This window comes from Canis lupus, chromosome 2 (assembly GCF_048164855.1).
Source record: "Canis lupus baileyi chromosome 2, mCanLup2.hap1, whole genome shotgun sequence".
Classification (NCBI taxonomy): domain Eukaryota; kingdom Metazoa; phylum Chordata; class Mammalia; order Carnivora; family Canidae; genus Canis; species Canis lupus.
Genome location: NC_132839.1, coordinates 38,641,412 through 38,661,286, shown reverse-complemented (window position 1 = coordinate 38,661,286; position 19,875 = coordinate 38,641,412). Strand labels below are relative to the sequence as shown.

The following is a 19,875-nucleotide window of genomic DNA, read 5'->3' as shown; positions in this document are numbered from 1 at the left end:
GTATAATATTGAATTAAAGTGGTAAACATATATTTTGCCTTGTTATAGCTCTTATAAAGTCATACCCAGTTTACCCATCCCTCTTTTCTCTCTGGCAACCATCAGTTTGTTCTCTATATTTATATGAAGGTTCCTCAAAAAAAAAATTAGAAATACCATCTGATCCAACAATTCCAGACTTTATATTTCTTATTATATAATTTTTTTATCTTACAGTTTCATCTCAGCTCAATTTGTTTGCAAAAAAAAGTTGATAATATTTTATCTCATTTATGTCTGTAAGATCTATAGTGATGTCTCTTCCCTTACTGACATGAGTAATTTTTATTTTTTCACTTTTTTTGTCTTGATCTATCTCTCAGGAGTTATACATTTTTTTCACAGAGCTAGCTTTTTCCATTATTTTGTCCATTATCTATTTCATTGATTTCTGCTCTCACCATTTTTGTCCTCTTCCTTCCACTTAATTTAGATTTCATTTACTTTTTTTGTAATAAAAAACACTTTAGAGAATATAAATAAACTGTTACATATTCTTCTTGGTACATCCTTAGCAGCAATCCCCACATGTAGATATATTGTACTTTCATTCTCATTCATTTTTACTTCTCTTATGAATTCATTTTAGACACATGAATTACCAAAGTTCTCATACACTACAAACTCAGTTTCCCGTATTAACTTCCCTATATATTAACTACCCTGTTATTAACATTAATATGGAGCATTTCTTATAAATAAACAGATATTGATATATTGTTTTTAGTTGAAGTCCATAGTTTATTTGTTTTTAGTTTCAGAATCCCATGTGATCACAGGATGCCACATTATATTTAATTTTCAGGTCTCCTTAGGTTACTCTTGCTTGTGATAGTTTCTTAGACTTTCCTTGTTTTTGATGACTGATTGTTTTAAGTACTTATCAAGTATTTTATAGCATAATTCTCTATTGGAACTTGTCTGTTTTTATTTTTCCTCCTGATTAGAATGGGGCTATAGATTTTTGAAGGAAAAAGCACAGAGATAAAGTACCATTTTCATTACACCTTATCAAGGATATGTAATAGCAATATGGTGTATCACTGTTAATGTTGACCTTGATCACCTGGCTGAGATAGCATTTGTCAGGCTTCTCCACTGAAAAGTTACTGTTATTTTTTTCCTCTCTCTTCATACTGTACTTTTTGGAAGACATTTACTATGTATAGTCTACACATAGGGAGTGGAAAGCTACACTTCTTTGAGGGAAGAATATCTACATAAATTATTTGGAATCCTTCTGCACAGAATATTTTTCCTTTCTCTTGCAATAATTAATTCACTTAAGTCTGTGTGGACAGGAGGTGGGGCAAGATGGCGGAAGAGTAGGGTCCCCAAGTAACCTGTCCCCACCAACTTACCTAGATAACTTTCAAGATTTTTTTTAAATTTTTTTTTATTTATTTATGATAGTCACACAAAGAGAAAGAGAGAGAGAGGCAGAGACACAGGCAGAGGGAGAAGCAGGCTCCATGCACCTGGAGCCCGATGTGGGACTCGATCCCGGATCTCCAGGATCGGCCCTGGGCCAAAGGCAGGTGCTAAACTGCTGCGCCACCCAGGGATCCCCCCTAGATAACTTTCAAATCATCCTGAAAACCTACGAATTCGGCCTGAGGTTTAAAGAGAAAACAACTGGAATGCTACAGTGAGAAGAGTTTACGATTCTATCAAGGTAGGAAGACAGAAAAAAATAAAGAAATAAAAAAGCATCCAAGGGGGAGGGGCACCTTGAGGAGCAGGCTAAGGCCATGGGGCGAGAGCCCCCAGGACAGGAAAGCCTGGTCCAGGAGAAGCAGAAACTTTACTAATCTTCCCAGATGGAAAGGCGCTTGCAGGGAACTCGGGCAGGATCCCAGGAGGGACAGGGATGCCCGAAGGCTCCCGGGGTCACTAACAGAGGACCTACGCCCGGGGGAGAGTGTGCCACACCCCACGGCCTAGCTCCCTAAAGGGCTGGAGCGCACCCAGCTGGGCCCGGGAGCAGCGGGGGGGGGGGGGGGGAGTGCTCAGGCGGTGACTCCACGTGGAGGGGGCTGCGGGGCCCCAGGAGTGCATTTCCAGTGGTGCAGGCCCTGGAGCCCAGGGCATGGGGGGACACAGCCCAAGATTCGGCGCTCTCCCCCGGGACAGGCAGAGGCTGGGAGGACACAGGACAGCAAGGACGCTCCTCCTGCTAGGCAACCCCCGCCCCTGAGCATCCAGGCCCCTGAAGAATGGGAGATGCAGTAGTTGCTGCAGGAGCTGACTCCAGAGCTGAAGAGCTGGCCGCCGCCAGAGTTGTTCCTCTTGGAGTCACCTTGGACTTCGGACTGAGCAGAGGCTTCACAGGATAAACAGATCCCACTGAGCCTTGCACCTGGGAAGGGGCTGGGCAACTCCCCCAAGTGCACACACTTGAGAATCAGCACAGCAGGCCCCTCCCCCAGAAGACCAACTAGAAGGACAGGGGAAAAGCAAGTTAATGACCAAGTTGTGCTGGAAAGTCCCAGGGGAAGTCGAGGGATACTCCCCCTTGTTTTTGTTTTCTGTTTGTCCCCCTCCCCCGCCCTTTTCTTTCTCTCTTTTTTTTCCAGTACAACTTGTTTTTGGTCACTCTGCACTGAGCAAAATGACTACAGGGAAAAACTCACCTCAAAAGAAAGAATCAGAAATAGTCCTCTCTGCTACAGAGTTACAGTTACAGTTACAGTCCTCTCTGCTACAGAGTTACTGTTACAGTTACAGTTAACTCTGCTACAGAGTTACAGAATTTGGATTACAATTCAATGTCAGAAAGCCAATTCAGGCTTTCTGAAGAAAGCCACTTCATCTGAACACAGATGCAGAATTTAGATCGAATCAGGCCAAAATTAAAAAATCAATTAAATGAGATGAAATCTAAACTGGAGGTCCTAACGACGAGGGTTAACGAGGTAGAAGAACGGGTGAGTGACATAGAAGACAAGTTGATGGCAAGGAAGGAAGCTGTGGAAAAAAGAGAAAAACAATTAAAAGATCATGAGGATAGGGGATCCCTGGGTGGCCCAGTGGTTTAGCGCTTGCCTTTGGCCCAGGGCGCGATCCTGGAGACCCGGGATGGAATCCCACGTCGGGCTCCTGGTGCATGGAGCCTGCTTCTCCCTCTGCCTATGTCTCTGCCTCTCTCTCTCTCTCTGTGTGACTATCATAAATAAATTTTAAAAATTTTTAAAAAGGAAAAAAAAGATCATGAGGATAGATTAAGGAAAATAAATGACAGCCTCAGAAGGAAAAACCTATGTTTAATTAGAGTTCAAGAGGGCGCAAAAAGAGACAGAGGACCAGAAAGTGTATTTGAACAAATCATAGCTGAGAACTTCCCTAACTTGGGGAGGGAAACAGGCATTCAGATCCAGGAGATAGAGAGATTCCCCCTAAAATCAATAAAAACCACTCAACACCTGACATTTAATAGTGAAACTTGCAAATGCCAAAGATAAAGAGAAAATCCTTAAAGCAGAAGAGACAAGAGATCCCTAACATTTATGGGGAGAAGTATTAGGATAACAGCAGACCTCTCCACAGAGACCTGGCAGGCCAGAAAGGGCTGGCAGGATATATTCAGGGTCCTAAATGAGAAGAACCCACAGCCAAGAATACTTTATCCAGCAAGGCTCTCATTCAGAATAGAAGGAGAGATAAAGAGCTTCCAAGATAGGCAGAAACTGAAAGAATATGGGACCACAAAACCAGCTCTGCAAGACATATTAAGGAGGACTCTGTAAAAGAAAGAGGAAGTCCAAGGAAACAATCCACAAAAACAGGGACTGAATAGGTATCATGATGACACTAAATTCATATCTGTCAATAGTAACTCTGAATGTGAATGGGTTTAATGACTCCATCAAAAGGCTCAGGGTTTCAGACTGGATAAAAAAACAAGACCCATCTATTTGCTGTCTACAAGAGACTCATTTTAGACATAAGGACACCTACAGCCTGAAAATAAAAGGTTGGAGAACCATGAACCATTCAAATGGTCCTCAAAAGAAAGCTAGGGTAGCCATGCTTATATCAGATAAATTAGTTTATGCCAAAGACTGTAGTAAGAAATGAAGAGGGGCACTATATCATACTTAAAGGATCTATCCTACAAGAATACCTAACAATCATGAATAGTTATGCCCTAATGTGGCAACTGCCAAGTATATCAATCAATTAATAAACAGAGTTAAGATATACTCAGATAATAATACACTTATACTTGGGGACTTGATCACAGCACTTTATATAATCGACAGATCTTCAAAGCACAGCATCTCCAAAGAAATAAGAGCTTTAAATGATACAGTGGATCAGATGGATTTCACAGATATTTACAGAACTTTACAACCAAATGCAACTGAACACACATACTTCTCAAGTGCACATGGAACTTTCTTCAGAATAGACCACATACTGGATCACAAATCAGTCTTAATTGATACCAAGACTGGGATCATACCCTGCATATTTTGAGACTATAATGCTTTGAAATTAGAACTAAATCACAAGAAGAAGTTTGGAAGGCTTTCAAACATGTGGAGGTTAAGGATCATCATGCTAAAAGATGAAAGGGTCAACCAGGAAATTAGAGAAGAACTAAAATGATTCATGGAAACTAATGAGAATGAAGATACAACCAATCTAAATCTTTGGGATACAGCTAAAGCAGTCCTGAGGGGGAAATACATCGCAATACAAGCAGCCATCCAAAAACTGGAAAGAACTCAAATACAAAAGCTAACCTTACACCTAAAGGAGCTAGAGAAAAAATAGCAGATAGATCCTACACCCAGCAGAAGAAGAGAGTTAATAAAGATTCGAGCAGAACTCAATGAAATTGAGACCAGAAGAACTGTGGAACAGATCAACAAAACCAGGAGTTGGTTCTTTGAAAGAAATAATAAGATAGATAAACCATTAGCCAACCTTATTAAGAAAAAGAAAAGAAAGAAAAGACTCAAGTAAATAAATATGAATGAGAAAGGAGAGATCACCAGTAATACCAAGGAAATACAAACAATTTTAAAAACTTATTATGAGCACCTATATGCCAATAAATTAGGCAATCTAGAAGAAATGGACACATTTATGGAAAACCACAAACTACCAAAACTGGAACAGGAAGAAATAGAAAACTTGAACAGGCCGATAACCAGGGAGAAAATTGAAGCAGTCATCAAAAACCTCCCAAGACACAAAAGTCCAGGGCCAGATGGCTTCCCAGGGAAATTCTATTAAACATTTAAAGAAGAAACAATATCTATTCCACTAAAGCTGTTAGGACAGATAAAAAGAGATGGAGTACTTCCAAACTCTTTCTATGAGGCCAGCATCACCTTAATTCCAAAGCCACACAAAGGCCCCACCAAAAAGGAGAATTATAGACCAATATCCCTGATGAACACAGATGCAAAAATTCTCAACAAGATACTAGCCGATAGGATACAACAAAACATTAACAAGACTATTCACCATGACCAGGTGGGATTCATCCCAGGGATGGAAGGCTGGTTCAACACTCCTAATGCAATCACTGTGATTGATCAATTCAGCAAGAGAAAAAACAGGAAGCATATGATCCTCTCAATAGATGCAGAGAAAGCATTTGACAAAATACAGCATCTATTCCTGTTCAAAACTCTTCATAGTGTAGGGATAGAAGGAACATTTCTCAATATCTTAAAAGCCATCTACTAAAAGCCCACAGCAAATATCATTCTCAATGGGGAAACACTGGGAGCCTTTCCCCAAGATCAGGAACACGGCAGAGATGTCCTCCCTCACCACTGCTATTCAACACAGTAATAGAAGTCCTAGCCTCAGCAATCAGGCAGCAAAAAGAAATAAAAGGCATTCAAGTTGGCAAAGAAGAAGTCAAACTCTCCCTCTTCACAGATGACATGGTACTGTACATAGAAAACCCAAAAGACTCCACCCCAAGATTTCTCGAACTCATACAGCAATTCAGCAGTGTGGCAGGATACAAAACCAATGCCCAGGAATCAGTGGCATTTCTAAACACTGACAATGAGATTGAAGAAAGAGAAATTAAGGCATCAATCCAATTCACAATTGCACCAAAAAGCATAATATATGTAGGAATAAACCTAACGAAAGAGGTAAAGGATCTATACCATAAACACTACAGAACACTTGTGAAAGAAATTGAGGAAGACACAAAGAGATGGAAAAATATCCCATGCTCATGAATTGGGAGAATTAATATTGTGAAAATGTCTATGTTACTCAGGGCAATTTACACATTTAATGTAATCCCTATTAAAATATCCTGGAATTTCTTCAGAGAGTTTTTTTTTTTAAGATTTTATTTATTTATTCATGAGATACAGAGAGAGAGAGAGAGAAAGGCAGAGACACAGGCAGAGGGAGAAGCAGGCTCCATGCAGGGAGCCTGACATGGGACTCTATCCCGGGTCTCCAGGAGCACGACCAGGGCCAAAGGCAGGCGCTACACCACTGAGCCACCCAGGGATCCCCCTCTTCAGAGAGTTGGAACAAATAACCTTAAGAGTTGTGTGGAATCAGAAAAGACCCTGAATAGCCAGGGGAATATTTTTAAAAAAGCCATAGCTGGGGGCATCACAGTGCCAGATTTTAGGTTGTACTACAAAGCTGTGGTCATCAAGACAGTGTGGTACTGGCACAAAAACAGACACAGAGATCAATGGAACAGAATAGAGAATCCAGAAATGAGAATCCAGAAATCCACTTATGGTCAACTAATATTCCACAAAGCAGGAAAGACTACCCAGTGGAAAAAAGACAGTCTCTTCTGTAAATGGTGCTGGGAAAATTGGACATCCATCCACATGCAGAAGAATGAAACTAGACCATTCTCTTACACCAGACATAAAGATAAACTCAAAATGGATGAAAGATCTAAATGTGAGACAAGATTCTATCAAAATCATAGAGAACACAGGCAACGCCCTTTTTAAACTTGGCCACAGCAACTTCTCGCAAGATACATCCATGAAGGCAAGAGAAACAAAAGCAAAAATGAATTATTGGGACTTCATCAAGATAAAAAGCTTCTGCACAGCAAAAGAAAGTCAACAAAACTAAAAGACAACCTACAGAATGGGAGAAGATATTTGCAAATGACGTATCAGATAAAGGGCTAGTTTCCAAGATCTATAAAGAACTTCTTAAACTCAACAGCAAGGAAACAAACAATCCAATCATGAAATGGGCAAAAGACATGAATAGCAATTTCACAGAGGAAGACAGAGACATGGCCTCAAGCACATGAGAAAATGCTCCACATCACTGGCCATCAGGGAAATACAAATCAAATCCACAATGAGATACCACCTCGCACCAGTGAGAATGGGGAAAATTAACAAGGCAGGAAACAACAAATGTTGGAGAGGATGTGGAGAAAGGGGAACCCTCTTGCACTGTTGGTGGGAATGTGAACTTGTGCAGCCACTCTGGAAAACTGTGTGGAGGTTCCTCAAAGAATTAAAAATAGATCTGCCCTACGACCCAGCAATTGCACTGCTGGGGATTTACCCCAAAGATACAGATGCATGAAACGCCGGGACCCCTGCACCCCAATGTTTCTAGCAGCAACGTCCACAATAGCCAAACTGTGGAAGGAACCTCAGCGTCCATCGAAAGATGAATGGATAAAGAAGATGTGGTCTATGTATACAATGGAATATTACTCAGCCATTAGAAACGACAAATACCCACCATTTGCTTTGACGTGGATGGAACTGGAGGGTATTATGCTGAGTGAAATAAGTCAATTGGAAAAGGACAAACATTATATGGTCTCATTCATTTGGGGAATATAAAAATTAGTGAAACGGAATAAAGGGAAAGGAGAGAAAATGAGTGTAAATATCGGTGACAGTGACAAAACATAAGAGACACCTAATTCTGGGAAATGAGCAAGGGGTGGTAGAAAGGGAGGTGGACTGGGGGTGGGGGTGACTGGGTGACGGGCACTGAGAGGGGCACTTGATGGGATGAGCACTGGGTGTTATGCTATATGTTGGCAAATTGAACTCCAGTAAAAAATTAATTAATTAATTAATTAATTAAAATAAAATACATGTACTTGAAATGAAATTGAAGTATACTAACGTACATGTACTTACAGTCAGTTTTGACGTATATACACATATGAAACCACTATCACAAATAAAATAACAAATTTTCCATTACCCCCCAAATTCTCCCTTTACCACTATCCCAATGCAACAGCTAATTTCATCCAGTCACTTCATGTTAGTTTGCATTTTTTTGAATTTACATATACACTTACAATATTCATTTTACCTTGCTTTTTTCATTCAGCATAATTATTTTGAGATTCACTTCTGTTGCACAAGTTACTGAGTATCATTCCATTGTATAGATATTTAATAAATTATTATCCATTCACTTGTTGATGGGCATTTGAATTATTTCAAGTATTTGGCTAGTAAAGAGAAAAATGTTGTTTACATTTATGTAGATCTTTGTATAAATATGTGATTTTACTTCTCTTGGATAAATAACAAGAAGTAGAATTTTGGCTCATGTGGTAGGTCTATGTTTAGATTTTGGAAACCATCAAATTGTTTCCAAAGGAATTGTATCATTTTATATTCTTACCAGCACATGAACATCTCAATTTATTTATATTCTCATAACACATAAGGTCAACATTTTTTAAGTTTTATTTGTTACTTTGTGGTTCTAATGGTAATGTGGTGGTATCTTATTGAGGCTTTAATTTGCATTTCCCTGAAAACTAATATTATTAGGCAAGTTTTTAGGTATTTATTGGCTATTTATATTTTTTATTTGTGAAGTACCTGTTCAAATAATTTCCTTACTTTATTATTAGTTTGTTTTTGATGTTGTTTTGTAAGAACTCTATCTTCTGAATACAGTTTTTTGTATGATAAATTTTTGCAAATATTTTCTCTCAGCTTATGGCTTAATTTTCTTTGCTCTTTGGAGAGCAACACTTTTTTTATTTTGGTGAAATTTATTTACTTATGTATTTTTATATACATATATGTATGTATTTATATTTTATAATTTGACATTTTGTGCTGCATCTAAGAAAACTTTTCCTATCCCAATGCCACATAGATTTTCTGTTTTCTCCTAGCAGTTTTATAGCGTTGGATTTTCAGTTTAGGTGTCTGATACATTTGGAGTTCAATTTTTTATGATATGAGATAATAGTTGATGTTCATCTTAATGCTAATGGCTTTCCAATTGTTCCAGCATTCTTTATTCAAAATATTTTTTCCATATTTAATTGGCTTGGAACCAGTGTCAGAATTCAAATCTGTTCTATATACATAGGTGTAGACTATGTTCTATTTATCTGTTTGTCTATCTTGATGCCAATGCCCCACTGCCATGATTAGTGTTGTACTATATGAAGTCCTGAAGTCAGGTTGAATAGTCTTCCAAATTTTTTTCTTGTCTAGCTTTTATAAAAGTCAATTGCATTTTCATATAAATTTTAATATTAACTTATTACTTTGTTTTAAAAACTTTCTAGAATTTTGTTTGGAATTGTGTTGAATCTATAGGTCAATTTGGGCTTGTTAATATCTGGATTCTACTTCATTCAGATTTTTTTGCATTCTTGGTTTTCTCATGGATTTTGGAAAATATGAGTTTGCAGGTTATTTGGTTTCTTCACTTACCATCTCTATATATTTGGTGAGTTTTTATATCCTAAGTGGAAACAGAAGCCATGCTATTTTTTTTCTTTTTAAACATTCTATTTATTTATTCATGGGAGACAGAGAGAGAGAGAGAGAGAGAGAGAGAGGCAAAGAGAGACATTTCATTCTTCTGTATGTGGCTGCCCAATTTTCCCAATACCATTTATTGAAGAGACTGTCATTTTTCCAGTGGATATTCTTTCCTGATTTGTCAAATATTAGTTGAAAATAGAGTTGAGTGCCCATTTCTGGGTTCTCTATTCTGTTCTTCTGATCTGTTTCTGTGCCAGTATCATACCATCTTGATGATCACAGCTTTGTAACACAGCTTGAAATCTGGCATTGTGATGCTCCCGGCATTGGTCTTATTTTTCAATATTCCTCTGGCTATTCAGAGTCTCTTTCTGATTCCATACAAATCTTAAGATTATTTGTTCCAACTCTGCGAAGAAAGTCCATGGTATTTGATAGGGATTGCATGGAATGTGTAAATTGCCCTGGGGAGCATAGAGATTTTCACAATATTGATTCTTCCAATCCATGAGCATGGAATGTTTTTCCATCTCTTTGTGTCTTCCTCAATTTTTTCAGAAGTGTTCTATAGTTTTTAGGGTATACATCCTTTTCCTCTTTCATTAGGTTTATTTCTAGGCAAGTTATGGTTTTGGGTGTAATTGTAAATGGGATTGATTCCTTGAGTTCTCTTTCTTCAGTCTCATTGTCAGGGTAGAGAAATACCACTGATTTCTGGGCATTGATTTTGTATCCTGCTACACTATCGAATTGCTGTATGAGTTCTAGCAATCTTGGGGTAGAGTCTTTTGGGTTTTCTATATACAGTATCATGTGATCTGTGAAGAGGGAGACTTTGACTTCTTTGCCATTTGATTGTCTTTTATTTCTTTTTGTTGCCTGATTGCTGAGTCTAGGACTTCTAGTGCTATGTTGAATAGCAGTGGTGAGAGTGGACATCCCTGTCGTGTTCCTGATCTTGGGGAAAGGCTCTCAGTTTTTCCCATTGAGAACGATATTCGCTGTGGGCTTTTCATAAATCGCTTTTAAGATATTGAGGAATGTTCACTCTATCCCTACAGTCTGAAGAGTTTTAATCAGGAATAGATGCTGTATTTTGTCACATGCTTTCACTGCATCTATTGAGAGGATCATATGGTTCTTGTTTTTTCTCTTGTTGATATGATCTATCATGTTGATTGTTTTACGAGTGTTGAACCAGCCTTGCATCCTGGGGATAAATCCCACTTGGTAATGGTGAATAATTTTCTTAATGTATTGTTGGATCCTACTGACTATTATCTTGTTGAGAATTTTTGCATCCGTGTTCATCAGGGATATTGGTCTATAATTCTCCTTTTTGGTGGGGTCTTTGGTTTTGGAATTAAGGTAATGCTGGCTTCATAAAATGAGTTTGGAAGTATTCCATCCCTTTCTTATCCTTTGAAACAGCTTTAGTAGAATAGGTATTACTTCCTCTTTAAGGGTTTGATAGAATTCCCCTGGGAAGCCATCTGGCCTTGGACTTTTGTATCTTGGGAGGTTTTTGATGACTGCTTCAATTTCCTCGCTGGTTATTGGCCTGTTCAGGTTTTTTATTTCTTCCTCTTCCAGTTTTGGTAATTTGTGGTTTTCCAGAAATACATCCATTTCTTCTAGATTGTCTAATTTGTTGCCATATAGCTGTTCATAATACATTTTAAAACTGTTTGTATTTCCTTGGTATTGGTTGTGATCTCTCCTCTTTCTTTTGTGATTTTACTAATTCAATTTTTTTCTCTTTTCTTTTTAATAAGGTTAGGTAGGGGTTTATCTATCTTATTAATTCTTTCAAAGAACCAATTCCTGGTTTCCTAGATCTATTCTACTGTTCTTGTCTTTATTTCATTGAGATCTGCTTGAATCTTTCTTATCTCTCTTCTTCTGCCTTGTGTATGTTTTACTTGCTATTCTTTTCCCAATTCCTTTAGGTAGGTTAGCTTATGTATTTGAGTTTTTTCCAATTTTTTGAGGGAGGCTTGTATTGCAATGTAGAACTGCTTTTGCTGTATCCCAAAGATTTGGAACGGTTGTATCTCATTCTCATTAGTTTCCATGAATCTTTTTAATTCTTCCTTAATTTCCTGATTGACCCATTCATCTTTCAGTAGGATGCTCTTTAACCTCCATGTGTTTGAGTTTGTTCCAAAAATCTTCTTGTGAGTGAGTTCTAGTTTCAAAGCATTGTGGTCTGAAAATATACAGGGGACAATCCCAATCTTTTGGTATTGGTTGAGACCTGATTTGTGACACAGTATGTGATCTATTCTGGAGAAAGTTCCATGTGCACTTGAGAAGAATGTGTATTCAGTTGTGTTCAGATGAAAAGTTCTGTATATATCAGTGAAATCTATTTGGTCCAGTGTATCATTTAAGGCCCTTGTTTTTTTAGTAATGTTGTGCTTAGAAGATCTGTCATTTGCTGAAAGTGCCATGTTGAAGTCTCCTACTATTAGTGTTTTATTATCTAAGTATGTCTTTACTTTGGTTATTAATTGATTGGTATCCTTGGCCACTCCCACATTTGGGCATAAATATTCATGATAGTTAGGTCTTCTTGTTGGATAGACCCTTTAAGTATGATATACTGTCCGTCTTCATCTCTTACTATAGTCTTTGGGATAAACTTTAATTTATCTGATATGAGGATGGCTACCCCCACTTTCTTTTGAGGACCATTTGAATGGTAAATTGTTCTCCACCTCTTCATTTTCAGGCTCTAGGTGTCCTTAGGTCTAAAATGAGTCTCTTGTAGACAGCATATAAATGGGGCTTGCTTTTTTATCCAGTCCAATACCCTGCTTTTTTTTTGATGGAATAATTTCACCCATTCACATTAAGAGTAAACTGTTGAAAGATATGAATTTAGTGTCATAGTACTACCTATTCAGTCATTATGTTTGTGGGTTGTTTCTTTGGGCTTCCTCTTTCTTTTACAAGGTCCCCCTTAATATTTCTTGCAGAGCTGGTTTGGTGGTCACATATTCTTTCAATGCCCTATCCTGTAAGCTCTTTATCTCTCCTTCTATTCTAAATGAGAGGCTTGCTGCATAATATATTCTTGGCTACATGTTCTTCTCATTTAGTGCCCTGTATATATCATGCCAGCCCTTTCTGGTGTTCCAGGTCTCTGTGAAGAGGTCTGATGTTAATCTAATATCTCTCCCCATAAAAGTTAAGAATCTCTTATCTCTTGCTGCTTTAAGGATTTTCTCTTTATCTTTGAAATTTTCGAGTTTCACTATTAATGTCGAGGTGTTGAATGTTTTTTATTGGCTTTTTTTTGGGGGGGTGGGGGAATCTTCTCTATCTCTTAGATATGAATGCCTTTTTCCTTCTCCAGATTTGGGAAGTTCTCATTTATGATTTTTTCAAGTAAACTTTGTTGTCCTCTCTCTCAGGCTCTTCTGGAATCCCAATTAGACATATATTCTTCCTTCTCAAGCTCTCATTTATTTCCCTCAGCCTTTTCTTGTGGGCTCATATTTTTTTTCTCTTTTTTCCTCAACTTCCTTCCTTACCATCAACTTGTCTTCTATGTCACTCACTCTCTCTTCCACCTCATTAACCCTAGCAGTTAGAATATCCAGTTTGAATTGCATCTCATTTCATCTATTTTTAATTTTAGCCTGATTTGATCTCAATTCTGCAGTAAAAAAGTCTCTAGAATCCTTTATGCTTTTTCCCAGAACCACCAGTTGCTTAATAATTGTACTTCTGAAATGGATTTCTGACATTGTATTGAAATCCAAATTCTGTAACTCTGTGGCAGAGTACTTTTTCAGTTTTTTTTTTTTTGTGGTGAATTCTTTCTTCCAGTCATTTTGTCCAGTGCAGAGTGGCCATAAGTGGGCTGAGTCAAAAATATCAACCATGACCTAAGTCAAATACACCTTAGTTGATTCTGAAGAGGTCAGAGACCAGAAAATACAAGAAAAAGGAGAACAGAAAAAATAAATCAAAAGGACCACTAAAATGAAAAACAAATTTTAAAACAAGTAGTAAAATAAAAAATCCAAAAAACAAAGAAGAAAAAAGAAAAAAGTAAAGAAAGAGGAAAAAGAAAGAAAAGAACAGAGATGTGGTGGTGAGGAAGTGGTAGTGGAGAGAGAATGTAGTCTACCTGAGGGGTGTTAGAGGGCAATCCTCTTGATTCTGAGCGTATTTTGTTCTGTATGTTAGAATATCACAATCTCAAACTTATATAAACCAGCAATACTTATATAAAGACCCCACATTGACCACAAAAACATAAACAAGATAAAATAGGGGAGCAGAATGGGAATGAAGAGAGAATATAATCTTACAGGATAAACCAACATGGTGTTCCATTTGGATCTGGGTATGTTGGTCCTGTTTTAGAAGGTATTAACTTCCACCATTGTAATATACTGTAGTGAAGGGGGAAAAGAGAAAGTATATTGGAAATTTTTAGTCTGATATAAAAATGAATTGTAAGGGAAAAACTAAAAAAAGGACCCTCTAGTTCTATATACTATTTTCCCTCAGTCCTGGAGCTTTCCAGTGCTGCTTGATCAAGAACTTGCTCTTCCCCTGTCCTTCCAGCTGGTTTCCTGGAGGAGGGGCCTGCTGTGCTGATTCTCAGGTATCTGTGCCAGGATGGAGATACCTCACCCCCTACCTGGTGCCTGGCTCAATGGAAGCTGTTTATCCTGTGAGACCTTTGTTCTCTAGAGGCCCCGCCTCTCCCAGACACAGGTGAAACAAAGGAAAAACAACAATGGTAGCGGCCAGATTTCCATATCTGGAGTCCAGGTCCCATGGAGTAACTAACTATACCTAGTCCTCACTGGCCTAGATGTTCCTAGTGACAGGCAGGGTGCACTGATCTGCACAGCTTGCAGGGTGCCCAAGGGCAAGAGAGGTCTTGCTTTCCTGTGCCCTCCCTGCTTCTGCCTGTCCAGAGGGAATGCAGGATCACTGGCTTTGTTGGCTTGGGTGCCCTGGGATCCAGGGCCCTGTGCTGTTGGACCTGCACTCCCGGGGGCCACCTCTCCCAGAGGCCCACCTAACCTCCATCTGGAGCCAGCCCACCTAACCAACTTGCTTCTCCTCCCAAATGCCCCTCCAGCTGTGGTGCTCCTGTCCTTACATATATCTAACCTCGGTTTGTGGTGAGCTTTCCCTGGGTGTCCCTCCTCTTATAGTGACTCTGGGAGTCTTGAGGCCTTACTGTCCCTCCTGTAATTCTGCTCAATTTCCCTCCTAAGCACTTTTCCATCAGAGAAAACTCCAGCCAGATTTCTAAAGTTCCTGCTTCTCCAGGGTTGGGTTTTCCTGCCTCCAGGCATTTGCTGTTCTGCTTTAGCCTGGCTACTTGCAGTTCCCCTCCCCCACTTTATTCTTTTTTATTTTAATTTTTTAACCTTCCTATCTTGTTAGAAGAGAAAACTTTTCTCTCTGTAGCATTCCAGCTGCTCTCTCTTTAAATATCAAATTGAGTTCAGGATGTTTTGAGAGTTATCTAGGTAAGTTTGTAGGGCCAGGTGATTTGAGGACCCCTACTCTTCTGCCACCTTGCCCTTCCCTCGACTTTGTGATTTATAGAATACCTTTAATCTATCACAGTATATCTTCACGTGATGTTTTAACACTTCAAGTATAACATAAGAACTGTACAACAATATATATTTTAGTTATCCTGGCCTTTGTGCTATTATTGTTATCCATATGATTTTATATATTTTATAAAGCCCACACTATTACTATTGGTTAAACAATTTTCTTTTAAATAAATTTAAATATTAAGAAATAATCTTGTATATTTACCCAGTGTTGTTACCATTTCTGGTCCCTTCATTCTGTGTGTATTCTAACTTTCTTCTGTATTCTGTGTGTATTCTAACTTTCTTCTGCCTGTTGGATTTCCTTGTTATGTGATAATGAATTATTTTGGCTTTATATGTCTGAAAATGTCTTTATTTTATTTTCATTTTTGAAATGTATTTTTTCTGGCTACAGGAATCTAGGTTGACAGTTTTTACTTTCAGTGCTTTAACAATGTCCCCTGTTTTATTGCTTGCCTTATTTTTTTCTTTTAATAAGAAATTTACTGTCATCCTGATTTTTGTTCCTGGATATAGGACAACTATTTTTTCATGGATATTTTAAAGATTTTCTCTATATAAGGGGTTTTGAGCAATTTGATTATGATGTACCTTGGTGTTTTTTTTCCCATGTGGCTTGTGCTTGGAATTTGTTAAATATCTTTCATATTTGGATTTGTAATTTTTATCAAATTTGAAATGTTTTTGGCTATTATTTCTTCACTTTTTTTCTGCTCTTCCCCCTCTACAAATACTGGTTGCACACATATTAGACGACTTAAAGTTTTGTTACACAGCATTTTTTTCATTCATTTACTTATTTTTCTCTGTGTTTGTTCTTGTATAGTTTTCATTGTTGTGTCTTCAAATTCACAAATGTGTTGTTCTGAAATGACTAACATGCCCTTAATTTATGTAGTATATTGTATTTTTTCATCTCAGACTTATCATTTACATTTTTAGAAGTTTTTTGGGGTTATGTCTCTATTTAAATATTTTTGAACACCTGGAATAAAATCATAATAACAACTCTAATGTTCTTTTCTGCTAACTCTAATGTATCTGTCACAGACCATTTTCCTGCTTTTTTGCATGTCTGATTCTTTTTCACTTTTGTCTGATTTGTGAGTTTTCTTGTTACATGATGGACTTTTTGTATTCCTACAAATATATATTTTTTAAAGTAGGCTTCATGCCTAATGTAGAACTTGAACTCATAAACATGAGATCAAGAATCACATGCTCTACTGACTGAGCCAACTAGGTGCCCTTACAAATATTCTTTTTTTAAAAGACTTTAGTTATTCATTTGACAGAGAGAGAGCAGAAGCAAAAGCAGGAGGGGGAGAAGCAGACTCCCCACTGAGCAAGGAGCCTCATGCAGGGCTCAATCCCAGGACGCTGGATCCTGACCTGAGCCAAAGGCAGGCATCTAACCAACTGAGCCACCTACATGCCTCACCCCTACAAATATTCTTGAGTTCAGTTTGCCATTAGGTTACATAGAAACAGTTTGATCCTTTAGGGTTCTGCTTTTAAGATTTGCTAGATAGGATCTAGTGTTCAATAAAGGGCTAATTATCACCTATAAGTGATGCAAGTCTGTTCCTAGCATTCTACCCAATACCTTATAAATTTTCCAACAGTACCCAATACCTTATAAATTTTCCACCAGTACAGTACAGATATGATTTTTGGCCAATGTGAGTGCAGGCACTGTTCCCTCTGATCCTTTTAAGAGACTTTTTCTACAGCCTCTGGTAGTTTCTTCACATATGTGCCTTGATTATATTCTGCAGACCACTCAAGGGCTTTTTGCAGCTCTCTCACCTCTGGTACTCTGTTGCTTTACTCTACATGCCTTGTTCTGGAATCTCAGTTTTGTCTCCTCCATTCAAGCCATCTTCTGGGCTCTGCCTTAGTTCTACCACTCTGTGTTGTAATCAGGAAACCCAAGGCAATTGTAGGGGTTGCTCTTTGATTTCCCGTCTCTGAGGGATCACTATCCTTTGTTGTCTCTGTCAAGTGACATAAAACCATTGTTTCATTTATCTATTTTTTTAAGTAGTTGTTTCAAACATAAAACCCTTTTGCTGTATTTTATTTGGACACTTAAGTTAACAATTTTTATTTCCAGAGATAGTTCTCCCTGTCCCGTTGTTTGGCCTCCTTTGTCATTGTGATCAGTCACCCCAGCTTTCCCTTTTCTGCTTGGCCTCCTTCCTCAGCCCTTTCCTTGACCCCAGAACTTGGTAGAACATTCCTACAGTGATAGGAATTTCAATGTAACTGTAAAATCCATGTTCTAGTTTACAATCTTGAGGAAGTCCCACATGTAGTCCTGTTCATTATTATGAAAGGTATCTATCTATCTATTTCTTTTTAATAAAAACTTTTCCATATTGTAAGATACAGAAAGAGCTTGTTCAGAAGATCACATGTGAAAAAGTTTGTGTTAGAATATTGGTAGATATGGTGAGGTTTGAGGTGCATGCTCAGCAGCAGATCCAGTCCTCATGGGAAGTCAGATATTCATTCAGGATCCCACAGAAAATTTCCATAATGTTATCATGGGAGAAGTAGTGTTACATCAAGTTCCTGAATGTGTCTGGCCTTAGGCTCACTGTCAAATATGGTGTATCCAGGGTTGTTGCATGGTCCCATAGCACAATGTGCAGGAATCCTCCAGATAAATGCTTCTCACAGAGGGACCAAGGGCCTAACTGAACTTTGGGATCCCATGGAGTGTTCAGAATGATGCCAATGGTTCACAATAACATCTATCCTTTTGTGAGTACTCATTTTACCAACAAGATTTCTAATACTCTCATCCATGAAGGATATATATCTTTTCCCCTGTTTTCCAAATGAAGAAATAGAGACTCAAGGAAGCAAAGTGACTTGCATTGTCTCAACCAGTGGATTACAGAGACCTGATTCAATCCTGATATGTCCAATTTCATTCCTGAATACTTTTCACTGTATCATCTAACTTATTATTTTCATACCCTTGATTATTTTGGAGCCAGCAGATAATGTAATGCTTTCTTGTTTTAAGTCATGAAGTAGCAGAATGGGTCCTTGCTATATACTGCACTGTCCTCCACCTCCCCTATTTTGAAACCCTAATCCCTATCTGGTTATATTAGGGTATAGCACATTTAAAGGGTAATTAATGAGGTAAAAGGTAATTAAAGTTAAATGAGATCATAGGGTAGGACCCTAATCCAATGTGACTGGTGTCCTTATAAGAAGAGGGAGAAATACCAGTGGGGAAGACACAGGGGAAAGGCCATATGAGTACACAGTGAGAAGATGACCAAGGAGAGACAAGCCAAAGAGGCCTCAGGAGAAACAGCTCTGCTGACACCTCAATGTTGGACTCCTAGCCTCCAGAACTGTGAGAAAATAAATGTTGTTTAAGCCACTTGGTCTACAGTACTTTGTTACAGCAGCCCAACCGGAATACTGCAGTCCTCAACACCACAAAAAAGAGTCAGAATCAAAGATTTCTGCAGTCCTTCCCCAAATCCAACATTTTGTGGATTGAGGATATTTGACTCTCTCATCAGTTCAGATCTCTTGACTACACAGAACTAGCACCAACATCTTATTTAATAATTCAACCATCCCTCCAAATTCCAGGAAAAATGCCCATCACATCTTTTGGGAACTTTTGTGTTTGGAAACCATTTTTCTTTCTTTGATGAGGGTCCCTACTGAACAGTGATGGCCCAGGTTTCTTGATAGGTGAGTACAGAATAGGGCTTCTAAAAGTGGCATTTTCTGTTGCAAGAACCAGTATGGACACTATTCCTAAGAGCATCCTTGAGCCCAACTTGAAAGCCCCAGATGGAAAAGAGAGGAAACCCTGAAGGACTGAGAGGGTTCCATGGTGTTTTGTAACAACCAGATTAGTGTGTGAGGCACACATGGTCACACATAATATCCCAGAGAGATGAGAATGCTGTGCCTCTGAAAACTCACATTTTGGATCCAGGTTTTTGTTTGTTTGTTTTTAATATTCTAAATACTTGTGATATTTCCCAAATTTCATAACTTCATCCACACATTTCTTGCTCTTATATATTCCTTCCAAATATCAGACTTTGTCAGCCCAGATACCTTCAAACCTAGCTCATTAGCACCCACCTTCTGTATTTTTCTCTTCCTCTTTTAGGAAGAAGCATGGTGATTTGGGCCATCCAGTGCCAGCCTGAAAAAAGCACAGAGGAGCAGTGGTGTGTGACTTGAGGGCAGAGGCCAAAACACCTCCCCCCCCTTCCCAACTGCAGTAGAAATTCCTTCCTTAGGTAAGGTAAGTAAACTCCACACATTCCAAGGGGAAAATGCAATTCCAGCCTGGAGCAGTGGTAGTTAAACTAGAAACAATCCAGCTTAAATTATTATATCAGCATAGTTCTGAAGGAATGCGAGGGAAAAGGGATCAATATTGATATCTTTATTTAAAGGGAGTGGAGCGCTGAGGGCTGCATTTATGTGGACAG

At 38.4% G+C, this 19,875-nt stretch overlaps 1 long non-coding RNA gene across 6 annotated transcripts in view; it reads left to right on the top strand.

Moving 5' to 3' along the window:
- Positions 1 to 19,875, top strand: part of LOC140615841 (uncharacterized) — a 176,785-nt gene that overhangs the window by 10,256 nt on the left and 146,654 nt on the right. For all 6 annotated transcript variants that reach the window (XR_012016349.1, XR_012016347.1, XR_012016350.1 and 3 more), the window contains exon 2: positions 19,548 to 19,685. This is a non-coding gene — a long non-coding RNA (uncharacterized lncRNA). The remainder of the gene's footprint in view (positions 1 to 19,547; positions 19,686 to 19,875) is intronic.